The sequence below is a fragment of the Anas acuta genome, chromosome 1 (assembly GCF_963932015.1).
Source record: "Anas acuta chromosome 1, bAnaAcu1.1, whole genome shotgun sequence".
NCBI lineage: Eukaryota > Metazoa > Chordata > Aves > Anseriformes > Anatidae > Anas > Anas acuta.
The window spans coordinates 118,338,104-118,353,759 of NC_088979.1; the positions used below are offsets into that span (position 1 = coordinate 118,338,104).

A 15,656-nucleotide genomic window follows, 5' to 3' on the forward strand; every position below is an offset into this window, starting at 1 on the left:
GGGGAGGTAGAGACAGACAAATAAACTTGATTTTACTGACAATTTTCAGCAAGGATGAACTCTGTCTTTATAGCAGTGGTGTTATTAAAGATGAAAATTAGGTTAGTGGCCTATCTATTTGAGTGTCACCTGTTATTCTTTTTATATATTTTAGAACCAAGGCTAAAACATAAAGTTTCTTTGGACCAAAGACACTGATTTAACTCCCCTGTGGCCTTACACAGGAGTTTCTATTGCAGACCCCAGGTAGCCCTGACAGTGCACCACCTCCTGGCACAGTCAGCTTAGCCTAAGGCCTAGGAATACACCTCTACTGACTATGGGATCCTTTTATGATGTGAAGGAAAAAAATCTCACAACACTTCAGGTGACATTACACAAAGTTCATCTCTGTTTATGAATTATTTTTCAACTAGCCCTCCTCACTGGCACAAATACGATACGCAGAAGACTCCCTTTGTTCTACCTTACTCAGTGGTGCTTCCTGCACAAAATCCTAAAGCTAAACGCAATACTGCTTACTGTGCAAATCATGCACTGGAAACTGAAGGTCCAACAACATGGAGATTTCAGAATCAGTATCAGATAAGGTATTCTCATTTGTCTTCAGACCATTGCAATTCCTTCCAAAACCCATGATTTAAAGAAAGATTGGTTGTCTCCATTCATAGCCCAACTCCACAACCCCCTGTGCTGGCACAAGTGGGGGACTTGTGAGCTGCAAAGTGTTGGCAAGTCTGAGTAGCCAGAGCGGGATGTCTGTTCAACTGGTTTGGTCCCTGCAGCCCACGTATCGTCAGGCCCCAGCCTGGGCAGCCTATTCACTTTCTGCAGTTCCCCTCTAACTAATTGTATGTACCTGTCTGTCTGCAGAGCCAAATATAGCTCCTTCTGAAAGAACAGAAAGGGATCCCTGCTGAGCGTAATGGAAGACAAGGTTTCCATGTGTCTGCCTGGTGCTGCGGAGTCCTGTGACAAAGGTGGCTTGAGGCTGTGTGTTCATTTTCCAGCTGATACGCATTGATAACTTGACCTCCGCACTTAGAAGATACATGCAATGTTTCGTTGCTTACCTCAGCTTCTGCAGGCCCCGTATCTTAAAACCCCATGTATGTCACTGCGGACTTTCCAAGCAGCTGACAGACAAAATGCTTCTGACAGCCATTCTGGCTAGGGTAACACTTAAATATGAGGAGGAAACACAATGCTGCTCACTCCCTCAAGTGCAAGCTAATTTTAAAGTTAATGCTGTAAGCCCATGGAGATGGGATGCTTTAATGACCATCAGCCTGCCCAAAACCAGCGCTCCTAACCCTATGGGTAGTGCTGATGTGACTGACAGCTGAGAGCTCTTCTAAACACCAAGCAGAGCACTGCAGTCACTAGCAACTCAAACTGCTTAAAATGGTGTGATTTTTATCACTTTGACAATACTTACGACAATTCTCTTTAAGCATAAAGGGATTTTTAAAATTTGCTAAGATTTATAAAATGAGCCTGCCTAAAAGTTTGATGGGTGTATGTAAACTGATCTTTGAAATCACATCCAAAGAACAGCCTGATTGTGCCTTATATCAACATTAAAAAAGGTCTCTCAACTCACAGATATGACTTGGGATCTCCTTCCCTTGGTTTACAGAGGCTCACACTCAGCTCACTTTCCCACTTCCCTTTTTCCCTAAAGTCTGGGAAACAGATAGGGCTTTTCCCCCAAACATAACGATGTTTGACTTCCTCTGAGGAAGGGAGAGAAATGAATGTGATAACCATTGAGACAAGGAGTGTGAGAGATTCGATGTCTGAGCTTTGTCTGTTGAGAAAGAGACCAAACCCCCTCAAGTCCCTCAAAGATCTAAAAACATCTCTTAGAGTATGCCTGAGAACAACTTGGAAGATGCTGCCATCCACAGAGTGCTAACACATTAAATGCCATGGCAGAAAATATACTACACAAGCAAGAAGTTGCTTTGTACATGAGCTGAAGTTTTTAAACCATCCCCCACAGAGATAATCATAGTAAGATCCATAACGAGAAAGATCTTGTTACAATTCCTCACCAAACACTAATGTAAACAACACCACGCTTCTATATTCAGAAAGCATCTACATCCCTGACAAGCCTTCGGAGTTTTGAAGACCGGAGAAACGAAAGATAGACAAATGCAAGCAAGTTTTAATTTCCAGATATGGATATCTTAACAAGTGAAGGGTGAATTAGGATTTTTTCCTGGTACATGAAGTATGAGGTACCAGAATACCTAATCTCTAATTTATGGCTGATTCAGCTCCTGCTAAAATAAGAGATGCCAGCGGATCCAAATAGGAGGTTAGGACATTTCAAGAAACCCCAGAGCTATTGCCAGGTCTGACTGGCTATGATACACAAAGATGCTTCTTCAGGCAGGAGCAACGAGTGTGGTGGCACCCGACACGAACCGTGGTCCTGCTCAAACAGCCCCTTTTTAGCAGGGATCTGCACAGCCTCCCCTGTGCTACTGACTTTCTGTATGCTGCCAGCGTAGGTGCACCTACTGCTGGTGCAACAGATGTTAAAGCAGGAAAACCTGACTCCCAGCGCGGAGGGATTAATGGGGCATTAACATTAAGGCCCCAGTTGTGGCCATTTAAATGCTAACAGCCCTAAGTAAGTTAGCCAAAACACAAGCTTGCAGTGCAAGCCACTAGAACTTAATTATAGAACATTTGGGGCCAAAACTTGCCCCAGGATATGCATGAAGTCATCCTGATGATGCTAATGGAAACCCATGTGCTATATATTAGAAAAGCAACTGGTTCTAAAAAGGGGCTATTTTAAAGCGGAACATAACAGGTTAGTTTTTGCTGAACAGTCCTTTTACTATTTACATTTACAAAAATAAATCACGTCAGAGATGCCCCGACTCATCAGCTGGACTCTGATTTACATTCTTCGCTAATATTCCTGCAAAAATCAGCTAAAGAGAAGCTTGGTCCTGAAGCCTAACATGTTGAATTAATGTTCTGTTAAATCTGGCAGATTTTGTCCATGGTTCTCTATTGACCCTTGTTGTAATTCTCCTTTTGACGCTCTTCTGATGCACCTTTTCCCATCCAAAGTGCTTTTCATGGTCCAGAGATGCCTTTTTTTTTTTTTTTTTGACTGAGCTGAGTGTATTTTCACCTCCTTTTCACCTCCCAGAGCAGTATTTCAGGGCCCATCATGAGGTATACCATTAAACCTAAAGCACACACGTGGCTCCCCTCGCATTGCTGCTAACAGGCCTGTTAGATTTCAAAGCTGCTGGGCAGCAGCAGGTAAATGCAGCTTTTGTTTTAGCAGCTCAGTTACAGCTAAGTGAGCATCTGCCCTGGCTGTACACAATCAACCTTCTATTTCAGAGGGGTGTAATTGTCAGTACATTTGCTGCCCTTTGAAACTTGGTGTGCGAGGCTTCAGCCTGAGGCCCCGCTGCAGCCTTTAGGACATTAAAAGCCCCATCCTTCGCTGCTTGCTACCATATGCCATTATTTATATCCATGTAAAACGAGAGGGGAATACCTCACTACCTAAAGCTCCCAATGATCTGTTTCGCAAGGGATTCATTAACTATGAAAGAGGCAAAGCTGGAGAAAATCAGTATTGTTACACGGTTCTGTTACTTTCTATACACAAAATACCGAGCAAAACCCTGCTGTCGCTTTACAGATTTTCCCATTCCTGTGGACAGGATGGGGGCTCTAAAGAAGTGTGCAATCAGACTTTGGTTTTCAGCTCTAATGCATCTTTTTGCAAAGTGGGAGCTCGACTGGCTTCATCTGCCACTTCACTTTTAAGAATGTCACCTGTGGAAGTTATGGGACTGTTCACTCACATCCAGCCTCTGGTTCCCCCAGAAAAGACTTTTTATCACCTCTTCTTCAGGGAACGCATTTGTACTTCTGTTTTATGTCTCCATGAATGGCCCAGGTGCAACTTTGGAAGCAAAACTCGGGTGAAATTCAAGACAGTAAAAGTTCCCTGCCTTCGTTGTGGACTGCCTTGTGGCCAAACAGTTTTCCACTTTAAAACCTAGATGCAATCTGTGGCTCGCATTCATTCCTTGGTCTTCAGAACATCCCTTTAGGAACAGGCAGCAGAGTTATATGGTTTACAGAGAAACAAGGAGAAAGTAAAATAATAAACGTCCATTAATTGCAGACACCCAACCTGAAATACTTGTAACTAGATTTTGGAGGTCTTTGCTTCGCTGCTTGTGTGTTCAGAATAGTTTCCACAAAGAAGGCTGAAAAGTAATCAGCACTGAACCAAAATCTACGAATGGACAATTTCAAGCTACTTTACCTACGTGAAGTTATTTATAGCATGTAGGCAACACATATCTGCGTTTGAGAAAAAATATCCAGCCTCTCAGTGCACACTGACATTGCATAGCATATACATTAGTGTTTAATGAAGTGTTTGGGGTCCATGCTAACTTTGATTTGTAGGGCTTTAAGTCATGCAGCTCCTGCGATGCTACTGTATGCTGCTATGAATACAGAGAAGAATTTTTAAGACCAGCTGAGTGCGTTACACTCACAACTCTCTTTATTTCAAGGTAAATTGTGAGTTTAATCTCTTCCAAAGGTTTCAAGGATCCTATCCACCTCTTCTGGGCAGATATTCTCAGGAAAGGATGCACTGTAAGCTGCGTCCTCTCTTTCCATTGTATCCATTTGCCACTCTTTCTGCCTATTCCTTCATCTGCTTTTCCTTTTTTTGTCTCTATTTATTTCCAGTCTTTCCCTTATCCTTCCACTTGTTTGCAGCTTTCAGATACATATTTTGTAATACTCTCTAATGCACACTTTTTTTTTTCTTCTGCTGTTCCTACTCGCCACTCCTGGCACTGTCAATGTCATATGCCACCACAGTATCTGGGCTGTAATTTGTGTGTTTACCTTTACCTTGCATTTATTATGATAAACTCTCTGTCTCCCGCCCTCACCTTTCGTTAACTCTGATTTCCTATCCTCTTCAGTTCATACCACTCCAGAAAAGGCAGGAGGGGGAATTAAGTGCTTGTGGAGGCAGTGCTGGCTGTCACTGATTGATTGACAACGAGCACGGTGCCTGCAAGTGCCGAGATGCTGCAGTTTGTAGAGTGAAGGGAGACCTCGGTGCCCGCTACGCCCTCCTTGATTGGAGAGACGTTTTGAGTGTGACTGCCGATCATTGTTAGCCCAGTGACTCCCTGCATTCTCCTCACTTCCTTCTCCCAAGCTGTCAGACTGGCAAGGCTCAGGAGAAATCACAGGTTTCCTAATTGCATTTGTGCCTGCACAGAGAGAGAAAAAAAAAAAACTTAAATACAGGCTGGTCAGATCTGTACTGATGATGGAGAATGTTGCGCTCCATTCTGTGCTAGTGCGGGCTCTTCAATTTGTGCCTGGCAGCTTCCTTGTTCCCGAGGACAGAAAGATAAACTGTGGCTTTGTATAGATGGGGAAGATGACAAAGAGAAAGGAGAGAAAAGGAAATTCATTACATTTATCAGCACAAACACTTTTTCAAACGATTCCTGCAATTTCATGTACCAAGTCCCCTCCATGGGTGTCTCTCTCTTGGATGGCTGCATCCTGGATTTGTAGAAAGAGCTTGTGCCTTTATCCACACAGCATGATTGAAGACCTTTCATGGTGCTGGTCTGTCTGTTCGGACTCTTCTGACTACTCGGTGCTCAGATGCAAGGCACCACACGTACCACTTCCAATGACATTTCCTCAGTTAATAATGCCTCTGCTACTCCCTCCCCCGTTACAGTGAGAGGCTGAGAGGGGCTTTGGCTATTTCAGCAGCGAGTTGTGCTTTGGCAGCCAGGTGAGCCAGACAGGAACGCACAGCAGCCAGGCTGGACTCAGAATCTGACTCAGAAGTGTTGAAGTTTTCCTATGATCGCATAGGACAGATCGTTCTTTTAACAGGCCATTTTTCTAGTCTAACCAAACACAAGGGTTGACTAAGTCAAGGTGGCCCAGAAGCTCTTGGGAATCCCGGCGTGTTTAATGATCTGAGAGAAAGCAGAAGCCACGGGCAGTCAATCTCCCGGGTTATGGGTGGCTCTGTGGGTAGCCTTCGTTTATGCAGCTCATTGGTCACGATTACTGAAATAACAACAAATTGCTTTCTTCTTTTTTATCGCAAAGTCTCCTGGGAAGCTTATTTTGCATACAGTGACTCAGAATGCTGCCTGCTAAGCTGCACGTACTGTATGTCTGTCTGGAACAAGTCAGGGTAATTTGTCCTCTTGTTTACAGCAGCCTATTTATAATGGTACAGAGTTGACCCAGGGATACACGAAGTCCCCTCTCTCAACTCTCAGAAAGGGGCTTTTCACCCTCATCACAAAGCCCAGAAAGCTACAGCTCCCTCAACACCGCCTTCCAGTGAAGATGATCACCAAGGGCAACAGGGATCAGAGTGGCTCGGAGCAGGCTTTGATGAAATAGATCGACAAGAACATTTGTTGTGTCATGAACACAGTGAGACCCCCCTGCCCCAAGACGATGTGAGGCCCAAAGGATGGAGGACAAGTATCCTTGCATATGTAAGGCTGGTAGTATCCACTCTCACTGTTTTCCCCAGAAATAAGTTGTTTGCAGAGGGTAGTGTCCTCAGAGAGACTGCTTTCAAAGCTCAAAACTGCTAGAATGAAATCTATAAAGCCACAACCTTTCTCAGTCAGCCAATTTCATCTCTTAATAATATCTGTTTCAGAAACCACCGTATGTCACATATGTGGAAGGGATATGCATGTAATAAATCATACATGTGCACTCTAAATTAATTTTTCACAGGAGTAATTTTAAGCGTCCTACATTAGCATCTCCTGCTGGCTAACCTTTCCCCCCAAGAATTAGATTAACTCCAAACAACCGCTTCTTCCCATATGATGAAACAAGTTCTTTTTTTTTTGCTGTTACAGATATAGCATTCCTCCTTAAACCTGCAGCCTAAGCCTAAAGTCCAGTCTTTATTCAAAATGTTGTCTTTATATTCGTGTGCAATTTCTATCTCACCTTAGAAGAAATGGAATGTCTCTGCTGTGGAAAAGACAGCAGGTTTCATAATCAGATGTGTCATGCTTATTTTTGACCCTGTTGTAAGATCAAAACTAGTGATTATATGAATAGATTTCACATGTTTCTTATATAAATATCTACATATATGTCTGCACACACACATGCACAAAACCCTCCAATAATACATATTCATGCATGCATATGCATAAACGACTAATTAATCTTATTTTTTCATGTATATATAATTACTGACTTGAGTATATATTTATACTTACATGCATACACTCACATACACAGCTTGTAAGCATCTTACTCTCATTAAATGCTTTCTTCCCGAGCTTTGTGCTGTCTCTTTTGTGGTATCTGAAGTATCTGGCTGAAGATGAAGGGATAAGATGAATTACCCCTGTACTTAAGAAAAGAGACCCAATATGCCTAAAGCTTACCTAAAATATTTTTCTGTAATCTATGTATCATTAAAGAATACAAAAAACTTTTCCCTCCATCCTCTTTTATTTGCAATGAGCAACACCATTTGGAAATGGAGATTACAAATCTCCCAAACTCATGTTAATAACACTATGTACCACATCAGGAATACCATTTCTACTATAGCACTCTCCATAACACAAGCTGAAGCAGGCACTGACTCTTCTGCCTTTGCTCACAAGCCTCTCCTCCACAGTGCAATTTCTAGTATCTCAAGCTCCTTAATGCTTACAAAGAAAACAGCCTTTTTTCCTGCTCCCAAATTCATTTTTCTTCTCTCTTTTCCTTTTCAGATTTTAACAATTGCATAGATTTTTTTTTTTTTTAAATTTCACCACATATCTGACTGTAAATTAAAGTGGTCCAAAGCCCTCGAAAAGAAATTCTCATCCCTGAAACAATAACAAATACAAGGTGTGAATTTTGCTATGACAGTAAGAGTTTCTCTGTCTACAAGACAATCCTTTCATTTTCAAAGAGGATACACGCAACAGGGTTAGAAGCTCGTGCAGTCCTGAGAGATCAGCAACACTATATATAGCAACACTATATACAGAAAAGCCCTAGATGTAATTTTCAAATTATTCTAAAATATGTTTACAGTTATTCCCTATCTCTAAGGTTGGTCATGAAGGACCAGTAGAGTTGATTGAACAGATGAGTCAGAATGGAAAAATGTAACCCCTTTTTATTTATGTTACCCAGGTTTTATTTATTTTTTAATTATATTGTTATTCATTTGTGTGTGCTGAGCAGCTAGGATAATTGGTTTATATCCCTTTGGTGATATATGAAGGATTCATTTTTTTTACCATCATATTTATGCTGTGTGTCTGGTCATCTAAGACATATGCTTCCTGTTTTTAACTGGATGACAAACTTTTCAAACAGGAGGATAGATTCCAAATGATGCATTAGCATTCATAATCATAAAAGTCTTTACCTGCACATTTCTGAAATATTCATTAGGAGAGAATTATGGCAGAATAAAGCAGAATCTGAACAAATATGCACAGACACCATTTTGTGATGTTTTGCCAGGCCAGAGATTAAAGACATTTTAGAGACAGAAGAAGAGTACAAACAATTGAAATGGGGAACTGTAACATTTTTGTAAGTGGTTTTACTTTACCACAACTTTCATCTTATGAATTAGACAGTGATATAAAATGTGATAAAATCATATGGAAAGTTTTACGTTACTAACTTATCATAGACTTCTCTACTGTCCAGGAAAGTGACTCTTCCAAACTTGTGCCTTTAAAAATGTTATTATGCCAGGTGTCAAATATTGCCCAGCCACATTACACCACTAAGAAGAGAAACCTTCCTATTATTAATCATTTTAGCCTGTGGTTGTATTTTGTTGTTTCCTGGCAATCCCACTTCAGGCCCTTGAGCTTTCTCCATCCAGAAGGAGTGGGAAAGAAGTGGAGGTAACAAATCTGGTTATTGGTTGAGAGCCACACACAGCTTTCCTTTCCCAGAGAACAGATTTCTGCATTAGTACGTGATGGTGGTGGCAGCAGAAGAGTCTAATTTGGATTGCAGCGACTTTAAACGTTTATTCCTTGGTCTTCTAAAAAAGAAGCCTTTGAGCTCATTTGCATTATAGTCTCTCACCACACCAAGAATATGGCTGGCAGAGAGCTGCTTTCCCCCAAGGCAGCTCCGTTTTCACCCTAGCAGACCTGGCCACAACACCCAAGAGCGGCGCAGGAGGGGAATGCTGTGTGGGGCCGGGGCTGGAGGGGCGAGCGGCGCCAGCTCTTCCCCTAGTACCACGGACAGAGCAGGCAGCTCTGGGCTTCCGCTGACAAGAGCGAAATGAGGCCAGCAAAAAGCAGGAACTTCTTTCTTCTTAGCTACACACGATGATGAGACTAATTTTTGCACCCACTAACCTGTTGACTGGCATTCTCGACAGTTGCTTGTCTTAATCACTGTAACTTGGAGGGAAAATAAAGGAGAAAAAAAGGATAAGATAAACTCCAAAAGCTGTCAACAATGATTTCTTCTGATTATGAGAGCTGCTGAGATCATATACCACTGACATCAGTAGAAACCTGTGCGTAGCTCAGTATCCATCAGATTCCAACACCCAAAGATGTGATTAATGTATTCTGATATGAGTCACAAAACTAACTCCTTTGCACAATGCTTTGAAAATTATACTTAAGACTGGGAGGAGAGCTGGACCTCACCATTCATCTTATCATCATCCTCTTATGAGGGAAAAGCATTTTGTACAACCAGTTCTATACTCTACTGCTTTCATATTAGGTCTCGCTCCAAAGGTCTGCATTCCCAACATTTCTTTCTTTCCTGGATACTTATGTAGGATCATGTAGCTGTAGCATCAGCTCATCTCAAAACCTTTAAAATGTTTTGTCTCATAAAATCCTTGTAGATCACTAAGTGCTAGCATTCCATTATACAGAGTAAGAACCTAAGGCTTGGAGAAGTTAAGTTACTTGCCTAAGAGTCAATTTTAATATGCAGAAGTCTGAAAATCAGACTTTGGAATTCCAACTCAGTGATGATTTAACAATTGCAATAGTTATGGCTTTCCACTTCAGGATTAAAGACCCTCAAGACCCTTTTCGCCTTTCCTCCTATGTCATTAAATCAGATCTTGCAGCTTTGTCGTTTCTTATTGTAGCTGGTGTTGGCAGAGGCTGTAGTGCTGAAAGTCCCAAGAGCCAGGAACCACCCCCACAGGACTTTTAACTTTTGACCCTACCTTCTTCCTTTGCTTCACTGAATTGCTTAACATTCCACGCATTCCAAACATTTTGCAAGCTTGAGTCTGAGTTTCTCTATGGGCAGCATCAGCTATTTTTTGTTTTGGCAGCATTTTCTGGTGGTGTTAAGGTGAGATGCACAGAGAGCACTGAACACCTATTGCGTCTTTTATAAATCTGAACTCATTGCCTACGAGATTCACTCTCATAGACCATTTAAGAGCATGGCTGTTTCCTAGACCCATACCTCCTTTCCTCCGTTCTCTGCCAGGATGTTCTACTGCTCTGTTCAATCTCTGAGTGGTTGGTCTCAAGACAGTGTGTTTTTCCCTCAGCTCTACTGTCCATGCGCTTGGTGGCACAGTCACGTGCAATTTAGATCACTCAAACCCATCATTAAGAGATCTTGTATGCCAGCAGAGATACCACAGTAGACTGAGACCATCATGGTCAGGTGTCATAAAAAGAAAAGCATGTTTGGCAGCCACAAGCTTCATTACATCTCCAGGAAAGGACTTATACAAAATGAGGCTCCCTTGGTGCAAGAATCTTGTCTATGCACATTTCTCTACAACTTCAAGAACAGTCCTGGAGCCAGATGGCTAGCAAGTGAGAAGCAGGCTGAAGGTTCTTTTCCTGATGGAAACAAAGCATGAATACCAGTTACTTTCAATACCATGCTCACTGTGCTTTGGCATTAGGAGACATCCTTATGCACGGATTTCTTGCTTTCTAATGTTTGTATGTTCTGGCCCAATGCTGTTGCAATGTACATGTTAATGAGTGCATTTATTATATAGCTCACTGCACAAAGATTTCAGTTATATTATAGAAAACTCCCTAGTACTGATTTTTGGATCAGATATTTTCTGCATGTATTTGGAGTCTACTGTTGGTTATTAAGCAGCTTTTCTCAATTTTTTTGCTCTTGGTTCTGTCTGGGAATAAAGCTTAAGATGGGTCTGCCCTCTACTACTACCTTTTTTTCCCCTCCCCTATATCCCAGACTACAGTGTAGACCTCTCTTAACCCAGTGAGACAAGATAAGCCTTTTCTGCCTGGCAGCGTTTCAGAGACATTAAGTGTAAGAGAGAAGGTAAGTAATTCACCATGCCTCCCCATTTCTGTAATGGGGGAGGACATCTTGATACATTTACAATACTCCTCTGGGGATATTTCATCAGTTATACCTAACTCTAATGGACAATAATTGATTTGAACTTTCTACTTAGCACAGAGCTGTAAACAGCTTCACTCCAGTTTGCAGCAATGAACTGGTGTTTTGTAAAATGGAGAGAAATTTGGAAAACTTCTGCATTGGTCTATTAAGTAAGCTAACACCTGAATGATCCAGGAATAAACTAACTTGTCCTCTCAATTTTAATACCTTGGAAAGCAGTTATTAACCTAAATTATACATTTTTTCATTCTAATATCTCTCCTTTTTTTTTTTTTTTTTTTTTTTGTCAGGGTTGACATTTCAGCTATTTCATTTACTTTCAGCTGAGATTTGTTGAATCAGGATACAGTCTGAGAAGGTATTTTAATTGCTCTATTTAATGTCAGATGCTTATTTTTGTAGTTCTCAGAGCAAAAAGTCTAGAGAACTCTTTGTCCTGCTGTAGTCGTTAGACAACATTTGCTAATGTCTAAAGTCTGTCAAAAAAATAGCATCCAAGGCTCTAGGGGTATTCCCCTCCCCCTCCCCCAATCAATTTTTCTATTGGTTGGTACCTTGGGCTGTTTTATTCCTGGGCATGAAAGCAAAATTCCATCATTTTTGAAAATTTGGCATATACAGCATTATATTTTTGCCAAGGTTTGCAAAGTGAAAATACAGAGTTCTTCTTAGCTCTGCTAGGGAATAACTAAGCAGCCCCTGTTATCACATGCTGTATTTTTTAATGCCTGTTGCATTAGAGATTATCGCAAAAGGTTGCAACTGGGGCAAATGATCACATCAGTAATCCATATTTTGAGATCCCTACTTCCAACATACTGATCATTATGGTGAGCTATGAAAACACTTTCGCAAGGCGTTAACAATTTGTTAAAGATAACACCAATGCTCACAGAAAACTGACAAGCAAAGCAGCTTTGCTTTACGTTAATAATGCTAAGGTTAGAATTCAGGCAAGCATGAGCAAGAAAAGCCAAAACGATGACCTTCCCATTTCAGCCTTTTGTTCCTCTGAACAGCAGATGTCATTCTGCAAGACTGTATTTATGCACTGTTTTGTTGCATTGAGACAGAGAGAATTGTCTTGATTTTTTTTTTTTTTGGATCATAATCTGGGACTGGTGCTGGAACAATTTACTGGCCTTGAAAGCTTTCCTACAAGGCCACAGAAGTGTCTCTAACGCAGGCAGGTCAGAAGATGTCAGATTTCAAAATCAAGAAGTTCTAGCTGCCACTACTGCCTGACGATCTGAATCAGATCCCAACCTATTTTCGGCTGGCATGAGCTCTGGGAGCCTAATCCTCACAGGCCTTTCTCATTTTGGTACTCACTACCACCACGGACACTGGCCCTCTGAGCAGGATCAGGCCTTTTTTTTCCAGTTTTTCCAGCTTGCAACAGATGACTGAGATGTACTGAACCAACATAGCAAAAGGCAAGACGGTCACCAGAGTAATTTTAATACTGTGAATGATTAGGACGAATAATGAAGAGCAGCCTAAGTGCCTTCAGAAAGTTGACAACTTTGGTATTTGGTATCCAGTTCCTACCAGTGCTGGTGTTTTAAGAGATAAAAGCTGCTAATTTCCTTCTAGTCCCTTGTTAGAGAAAAGTTTTTGGTGTTCATCCCACACCAAGTTAAGGAGTTGGTAGCAAATACTAGGTGCAAGTGTAAATTTTACTCTCCAGATTGTGTCCTGGTGCAACAAACACAGCAATGGGGAAACTGGACTACTGCCGTTAGCAGGCTGCATTCTCTTCTGGAGTTTGTAAATAACCGATTAAACAGAGTATTTCCACATTTTGAAGGTTAGGTGAACCAACGCTGAATGCCAGCATGCTTCTGCTTATTACTGTGGTGCTTTTGTTTTCTTAGATTTTTTTTTTTTTTTGTAGCTCAGTCTACCTTGACTTTATAACAAGAGGCACAGCTGTATTTTGAGTATTTTCTGATGAATTACTCAAAGGGACACATTTCTTGACCCAGTGCCTCAATTTACCATCTTTCTTGAGACAAATTTGCGATTTGGGAATGGCAGAAGACGAAGAAAGAGAGGTGCTGGCAGGAAGGATTTCATCTAAGCGCTTCACATTCCAGCACATTTCAGGCAGAAACTGTTAAAAGGAACTGGCTCTTCTAGTATACTCCTTATCATGAAACCACAAAGACAGACTGGACTCAATTATTAACTTCTGTAGTGATAACATTTTCCCCATCTCTCCTATTCCCGTGGATATCCCAGGAAACGGATGCTGGATGTAATACATGGTACCAGCTGTCAGCTTGTGCTTCGTAGAACAGAGCCTCGCTGGTAGCAGCGAGCAGCAGAATATCCTGGCATTCTGTGCCTCGAAAGGTGCCTTTCCATGGAGGTGACAGCCGAGAACAGAGGGCTCTCCTCTTCACAACAGGAGTCTGCAGGAATTTAAGCAATCAGGCACTGACAGATTCTTCCAAGCAAGTGGAAACAGCCAGTGAAGACTTAGAAGCCTACGAAAATTGTAGATGTTTTTAACTACAGTAGTAAACAATTTAGAAACTACTGAAGCACGTTTTACTAAATCCATTTATAAGATCACCTCCTGGTCTTTCAAAATATTAGAGCAACCCTTGAAACTCTTTGTATCTCTAGCTAATTTCAAGAATGGATAATTTTATTTATTTATTTATTTATTTATTTATTTATTTATTTACTGCTAGGAGCACCATCACCTTCTTCTCAGTCGTCTGACTGCCCCAGGATCCATATGCAGCAAGATCCTAGATGATACACCACTACTTACGGTTGTTTCCTTTTCTGTACACCCTCTCTGAATGTGGTCTAACAAGGATGTTAATCACTGGAAAGTCATAAAAGTTTCCAGTATATACAATGATGACAAATGAAAACAAATTCTTTACAACGTTGCATCCTTCCTATCCTGTAATGTTTCCTCTCTTCTTTAATAGCAGCCCTGCCCTTTCCCCCTCAGACTCCTGAGCACAAGTGCAGAACCTCTTTCTATGGGTTTTCTTTTCCAGTCACTGTTGAGTCCTTTTTTCTGTAGCTTTTATCTGAGGCTTATCAACCCTTCTGATGGCTCTGCTTAGACTTGTGCTTTAGGAAAAATACTTCTTGGGCTTCTACAGCCTCCTACACCTTTGCCCAGGTAGGCATGCTTACCCTTCCTTCCTGCACTGAGCAATGCGTGTCTCCATGACTCCTCTAGGCTGCTTAAGAAGCCTCTGTGAATCTTTTTATTTTGCCACCTGAGTTTTAGAGTCTTCCCCTGGATTATCTTTTTTTTTTTTTTTTTTTTGCATTTCTTTAAGCAAAAACAAAGTAGGCTACCATAATGTATCTGTTCTGGTATTCAGCAATATCAGAACTGTTTCTGAAACAATTCCTAAACACTTCAGTGTGGGCCTGGGCCAAAGACCAGTTCTTTAAAGACATGTTATAAATGGAAATCTTCTCCTACAACATATACTATTTGCAACAACCGATTCCTTCCAGCCATTTTGTAATGAAAATATTAATAATTTTAATTTACCAAGGTAAATAATTATAGGTGCAACTTTTAGGCTCTCACAATATTCTCATTTTCATTAAATCGTATTAAAGGAATGCAATGAAATGCATTGTGATGAATTTATTTTCATGAAAACGGGGAGGAAAAGAATGAATCCAGTAAGACAAGATGCCAAGATCTTTGTAAACAGCAACCTTGGAAACCTACCTCTTCCCATTCTGTTCAAGAAATAAATCCTGCACTGAACTGGCTTAACCCAAGGTGCTCCAATCTTTGGAATTCAAATTAGACAATTAAATTTTCAAATAATTCTTAGATACAAAACCATCTCGCATATGGCTCCTAATGATGATCTCCAACAAAATACTGCTAAAGGAAGGGATAATTTTTATTGCTTACCTCTCCAAAACTTTCCCCAAATGGCAGCCCACACATCTGATCTTGATATTTTTCACTTGTGATTCTGGATACACGCAACAATTGTCTGGGAAATATTGCAAGGTCCCTTTATACAGGGTGAATTGGGTAAAGAGTCAAAATAAGTGGTGCCAATCCTTTATCCATCTGGTTTATGACTGTTCCAGATGGAAGGAAGCTATTAGAACACCATTCTTAACTCCCAGCAAAGGCAGAATATAGTCTCCAAATTAATGATTTACCATATGAGCGACCCAAGCTTAGTCAGAAG

General features: G+C 41.1%; 1 protein-coding gene across 49 annotated transcripts in view; it reads right to left on the reverse strand.

Annotated features, from left to right (window-relative positions):
* ZBTB20 (zinc finger and BTB domain containing 20) overlaps nt 1-15,656 on the reverse strand; it is a 526,186-nt gene that overhangs the window by 79,197 nt on the left and 431,333 nt on the right. The window contains exon 9 of one of the 49 annotated variants that reach the window (XM_068697315.1): nt 4,968-5,297. The exons of the other annotated variants lie outside the window; for them this stretch is intronic. The gene's annotated coding sequence lies outside the window, so the exon portion shown is untranslated. The remainder of the gene's footprint in view (nt 1-4,967; nt 5,298-15,656) is intronic. 49 annotated transcript variants of the gene reach the window in all.